Source organism: Corvus brachyrhynchos, unplaced genomic scaffold, assembly GCF_000691975.1.
Source record: "Corvus brachyrhynchos isolate BGI_N302 unplaced genomic scaffold, ASM69197v1 scaffold370, whole genome shotgun sequence".
NCBI lineage: Eukaryota > Metazoa > Chordata > Aves > Passeriformes > Corvidae > Corvus > Corvus brachyrhynchos.
In genome coordinates this window covers 3,648,872-3,654,579 of record NW_008235977.1, presented here as the reverse complement: position 1 = coordinate 3,654,579, position 5,708 = coordinate 3,648,872, and the positions used below count along the sequence as shown (strand labels likewise).

At 44.0% G+C, this 5,708-nt stretch overlaps 1 long non-coding RNA gene across 1 annotated transcript; it reads right to left on the bottom strand.

The window, feature by feature from the left end:
• Nucleotides 1-4,711: 4,711 nt before the first annotated feature.
• Nucleotides 4,712-4,914, bottom strand: LOC108445314. The gene is made up of 2 exons (XR_001860134.1): nt 4,847-4,914; nt 4,712-4,797 (listed from the first exon to the last, which is right to left on the bottom strand). It is a non-coding gene; the product is annotated as an uncharacterized LOC108445314 (long non-coding RNA).
• Nucleotides 4,915-5,708: the final 794 nt, after the last annotated feature.

Genomic DNA, 5,708 nt, shown 5'->3' with positions numbered 1-5,708 from the left:
TCCTGTTTCTTATATGAAACTGTTGCAGTTTATTAATAAATTTTTACTTCTTTGCAGGGGAAATCTGTGCCCTGAAATGGACATGGACTTAAATATAATAATTTTTCAAGGTCCTCTGATCTTCCACTGAACCTATGACAAAGTTGTTTCCCTCAGAGGTGTCAGTGTCAAGATAGTGAGCTCTCAGCTTGCAGAGGAATCTGGGAGCCTGCCTTACAGCTGTTGGGATTATACCACCTCGGTTCACAGAGACACACATGCATCTCTCTATGCAAACAAGCAGTGGTGAACAGCTGACATTAAAAGGCAGTTCACAGGTGCCCAGGGGTTAGGTCAAGGGAGTCTCTTCACAGATGTCTTCCTATTAAAGGTTAGGCTGCACTTAGGGTAGTCTCATTCTGGATAATTTCCAAAGGAAGGAGGACACTGGAAGGTGTTCATGTATCCAGGCACAAAGTGCACAGTGCTGAAGTGCAGCTGACTAGCCCCCACACACCTGAATCACAAGATGCCCGGTTCTCAGCACCCACCAACAGCTCCCCCTCTCTCACCTGCCCCAGCACCAGGACTGATGGCAGACTGCAGCAAAGTGGCAGTGGAAAGAGGGCTGCTGTATTTCTGCTGCTGTCATCTATGTAGTTTTTCTGCCCATCCTCTGCATGAGTCTTTTCCCCTGATTCAAAAGTGGCAAAGCAGTTTTGTACTGTGAAATACTGTCCTAACTTTGGGCACAGGGGAAAGTCATACACTCCGTGTCCACGGTGAAAAGGGGAAGGTGCTGTAAGAACAAATATAAGTGCTGGACCAAGTGCTGCATGTGAAATGTAATCTGCCTTCACAACTCGTTTAATTCGCTTTGGCCATAACTTGGAACCGGCAGGTTGCAGTCCTGTGCTCTCCAAATAATGCTGCTCTTCAGCATCTGAAATGTAATCTGCCTTCACAACTCGTTTAATTAGCTTTGGCCATAACAAATCACAGGAACGGTGTCTGCAGTGAATGCTGCTTCTGCAAAGCTGTGATGGGTGGTACAAAACACCTTTTATACCTCAGTGCAGTGTCTGCACAGACACCCCCCTTGGCAGCATTGCAGGGCTGTACACCATGTTCTCTGGAAGGGGAGTGTTCAGTAGACAGGTGCTGAAACCCCTTGTTTTTCATAGACATTAAACCTTGTGTTTTGTAATGACCTGGCTGCTATGGCCGTCTTCTGCAGCTCATGTACGTACTCCCAAAACAAGGGATCTTTTCCCCACCAGAAGGCAATTTTCTTCAGAAGTTCCTGAAGTGCTTTTATAGGACTAGGAATTAGTAAATGCAATGGGGTTTGGAGTGTTCCTGGGGAAGTCTCCTGGGCTCCTTCATGGCCCATGTATTTTCACCTGCCAGGTTGTTCCCTTGCTTCTCAAGTGCTTGTAGCTTTGCCCAGTCAGACACTTTGTTCTTAGCCCCTGAGCCAAGCAGTTATTTGCACTGCGTGTGTGGTGTCCAGCGCTGCTTTCCCACGGGAGCCCGGGAGGTGCCTTGTCTCCCTGCAGCCCTTGCCGGTGGCTGGCTCAGGAGTTGCAGTCCGTTAATTTGGGGAATTACCCCTCAGTCCAGCACCTGTGCATGCTTCTGAGGAGGCTGCAGGGCTGTGACTGCCCAGCCCGGGGCTGATGAGCTCTGGTGATGACCCCAGTGGAGCTGTGCCCCAGCCAGGTGCTCCCCTGGCTGTGCAGTGCTGCGGAGCAGGCGTCCCAGGAGTTCATTAAGAGATGCTCTTTCTGACTTCAGCCTTAGTCATGCTACTAAGTCCTTTATTCTTGATTCCAGAGAATGTGAAATTGTTATGGCTCTTTATAGGGACTCTGCTTTTTAATTTATTCTGTGATGGATATTTGTGTGTGTGTGTGTGTAACTGGGATGAGAAGATTAATCCAAAACAAGCTGTTGATTAAACTGCTAGAGTTCAAAGGGATTAGGAAAAAACTTTGGAAGTGACTAAGGGGAACTCTTAAGGACTTAATTTAGGGTTTTTAATTTCTCAAAGTTGCTGATGGTTTTTTTCTCATAAAGAAAACAATGCAGTTGTAAGAGCTTCATCTAAAACTGCCCTCCCACACCCCCAGCTGATAAAGACTGACTGGATTTGTACTTGTCCTAGGAAGTAAGATTAGGGAAGGAGGAAAACATCAGGATGTAGCTCAGAGAAGAAAATTCTTGTGCTCTAAATGTACCTTCAGTGCTAAACGTTTCCTTGTTATACAAGTTTAAATGGGATGGTATCTGCTGTGTGGAGTGGATTATAGGGCTGACTGCCTGCTACATGTTAAATACATTTGCATATAAAAGACAAAATTGGTTAATACGCCATCAACTGCGACTCCACAGGAGCACAGTTGTAGTGTGTCAGCAGAGCCCTCTGCCAAGCTTTCTTTGGGTTCATGTCCAGAGGGTGAAATGGCTTTGCAAAGTACTGGACAGCTATTTGGGAAATTTGGAACCATGCTTGTCCAGCTCTTCCTATGTCCCATGGGGGTCAGTGGGAGATCCCATCAACTTCAAGGATAATTTGGATCAGGTCCTGTGCAGGCAGTAGTTTCTCATCTGTAAAACTGGGATAAAGTGGTAGTGCAGATCTGTCAGATGCTAAATTAATAATTTAGGAAGATGCTGGATGGTGTGGAAAAGCTGAAAACCACACCCAATATGTAGAGTTCTTTCTTTCTAAATCAGGAAACTCTTAAAAATATGTGTTTCTGAGTCTGGATCCTTTGTAGTTAGATAATTGGGCTTGCCCTTTTGGATTTGCTCTTTTTTTTGTCCAGCGGTGCCAAGTGCTGCAGTTCTGTGCCCAAAACTGCAGCAAAAGTGACCTGTGCGACTGGGAGGGGCTGCTGCTTTCCTGGGCCGTGCCTGCCAGGGCAGGGGTGGGGGATACCCCAAATCCCGGTAGCTGGAGGATGCCATGGCAAGGCCTGTAGCAGAAGGGCTGGTGGGGCCCAGCAGGGCTCTGACTGGTGACTTTGGTACCTGTGTTGTGGGTAAATTTTTGAAAGAGTTGGACAATAACTGTCTGGAGTGGCTTAGGGAGAGGGGGAGTTGATTCTGGTGTGGGACAAGTGTGAAGATACATTAAATGACCTCCTCTAGCTGGCTCCACCATTCTTTTCTATGATTTATGCATTAGCTTAATTTTTGTAATTTCCTTCTTCCTAGCTTGATTAATACTAAATTTAATTTTCTATAATCAACTTGAGCATGTAACTTGGAGAGATGAGGTTTAGGCTGATTGCAGTAAAAATCTACCTATCCAGCCTAGATTGAATAAAGCAAAACTATTTTTATCTCTGAATTATGCAATATTTTCATGGAGCTCTGCAGCCTACTTATATTTAACCTTTGAAAGGAGTGCTCTATTTTTTCAGATCACCTAATGCAAACTTTGCAAATGCGTTTTTTAATTATGAGAAATCCACCTGCATGCCATCAACCAAATTATTAGTGAGGCAGAGAAGGATAACCAATAGTGCTGTCAGACTTAAGGTGAATATGAAAAATGTTTAAATGCCGAGAGCAGAAGTTGCCAAGAAATAACTTTAAACACCAGGTGCTGAGGAACAAATTAATATGACTTACTTTATTTTTAGAAATAGTGAGTTGAGGCCTGATGCAGGTAAACATTTCTATGTGCAGCAGCAGCGCTTGGCTATGCAACAGGACCAACAAAATCAACACAACCTTCTTCTAGAAGAAAATAAAATATCTATTTTAGTTTTTAAAAGCCTTAGGTAGGGAGAGAAAGAGAACTTCATAAACTCTACTATTTTTAAGTCTCTGGTGAGCTGTTGTGCTGTTGCTTATCAGAGCTGTCTGTGATGTGGGTTGGGATGACCTTGAAGTAAGAAACTTCTGTGCAAAAGCCATTCTTTCAAGTGCTTCCCTAGAATGCCCAGTCTGGTTTCATTTTGGCTATGCTTTACTGATGGCAGGGTCCATTGCTAGGGACAGTGAGTCTAAATGTTCTTGCTGAGCTTATTTTCCCCAGTAGTATGGGGAGTCAGAGGTAATTTCTAGATGAAGTGGGACCCAAACCATCAGTAAGTCAGTATCATGAAGCCAATTAGAAGGATGTGTCAGCTCGGGAAAATTGCTGCAATAAGCTTCCTGTAGTTTTTTTAGCCAAGAGGATTTGCGGGAGCTCTCTGTGCAACTTCATCAGTGTTGGACCTGAAGGCATAAGGCACAAAAATCTGAGTCTTTCTAGTAGATGTAAATGTCTGGAAGCCACACTGGAAAAAAGAGGTTCATTGATCATGGTTGTTCTGTTGGATGTCTGGTGACTGGGAAACAAGAACTGATAGTAGATCTGTAATTACCTTGTGTTTTTGGGGATATGCTTCAGCAGTCTGTTGTCACTGGGCTAATTGTGATTTAGTTTGGGTGGTATGAGCAAATGGCTGTGGCTGCTTTGATGACCAAAGCTGGTAAGGCTGCTTCTTCAGTCCAGGCACGCAGGTGGCCCCTGAGGAATCAGCTTAAGGGATTATCTTCAGGTGCTGTGTGTAGCCTGTGACCAGAAGTAACAGCCTGTCAGAGGGCCCCAGCTGTCAGCAGGGTGATGCACAGGAGGAGGCCTCCACAGGAAAGTATTTTTAGGTACCACAGGTCTTATCTTCCAAAAATATTTGATTCTCTCAGGATATGAGGGCTCTGGGTTTGGTTTTGGTTTTTTTTTTTTTTTTTTTTTTCTTGTAAAGATGAGAACTGCCTGCTGTGCAGCTCTGTGGTTTCTTTGACTGTCTTCTTTTTTACCTGTCCTGAGGTGGAGGTGCTCACTTTCTTTGACTGTCTTCTTTTTTACCTGTCCTGAGAAGATCTTCTCAGTGGAGGTGCTCACCTGGTGTCCTGCTGAGCCTTCTCTGCCTGTTGTTTACCTTGCCTTGGGAGTACTTGCACTGTTGCTTGTGCCAGTGCTCGACTTCTTCTCGTTTGTCTCTAACATGTTATTACTCTTTGGGTGTTTGACAGGTCTGTCTCATTATTTCTGCTTGTTCCAGCTCCTTTCTGTATTACCAAAGTAATTTACAGCCCTGCCCAATTAGAGCCCCTGTTTCCCTCCCCAGCTGGGTGTGAAATTGCCTGCCCTCAAGAATAACCATGATCTTGCTGCAATCCCATTGATGGAATCTGCTGAGGCTGGAGAAGGTGTTTCATGCATCACTGTAACGAGTTGTTCACAGCTCCCCATGTGCTGGGCTTCAAATTCAGCCTTTCAAAAGGCTTTGATAGAGAAGAAAGGATCATTTTTTTCCTGACTGCTGCAAATGAAAAAGCTTCTCACTTGGGAGTTGTGGGTCATATTTATGGAAATGGGGAGAGCGGTTGCAATATTTATGGCAGTTACAGAAGAGCTTGAATCTATATTTTATTGATATGTATTTACGTGCCCACAAAAATCTCATTGCACAGTAGTTGAGAGAACTTTATTTAGATTTAGTATTTTGAAGTCATTTTTTAGTGCTTCTTTATTATCCATGGAGTGCGAGATCCAATATTTCAAGTAGGACTGTCACCAAACAGCCGGAGGTTTTTAAAAGATTTTTATTTTACATAAAGATAAATGTTGAAGCCACATTTTTCAGAGGCACCATCTGTTCTGTGTTGACCTTAATTTTCTGGATGAGTGCTTTTCTTCAAACATTTAAAGTCTTGTCTACATTTCA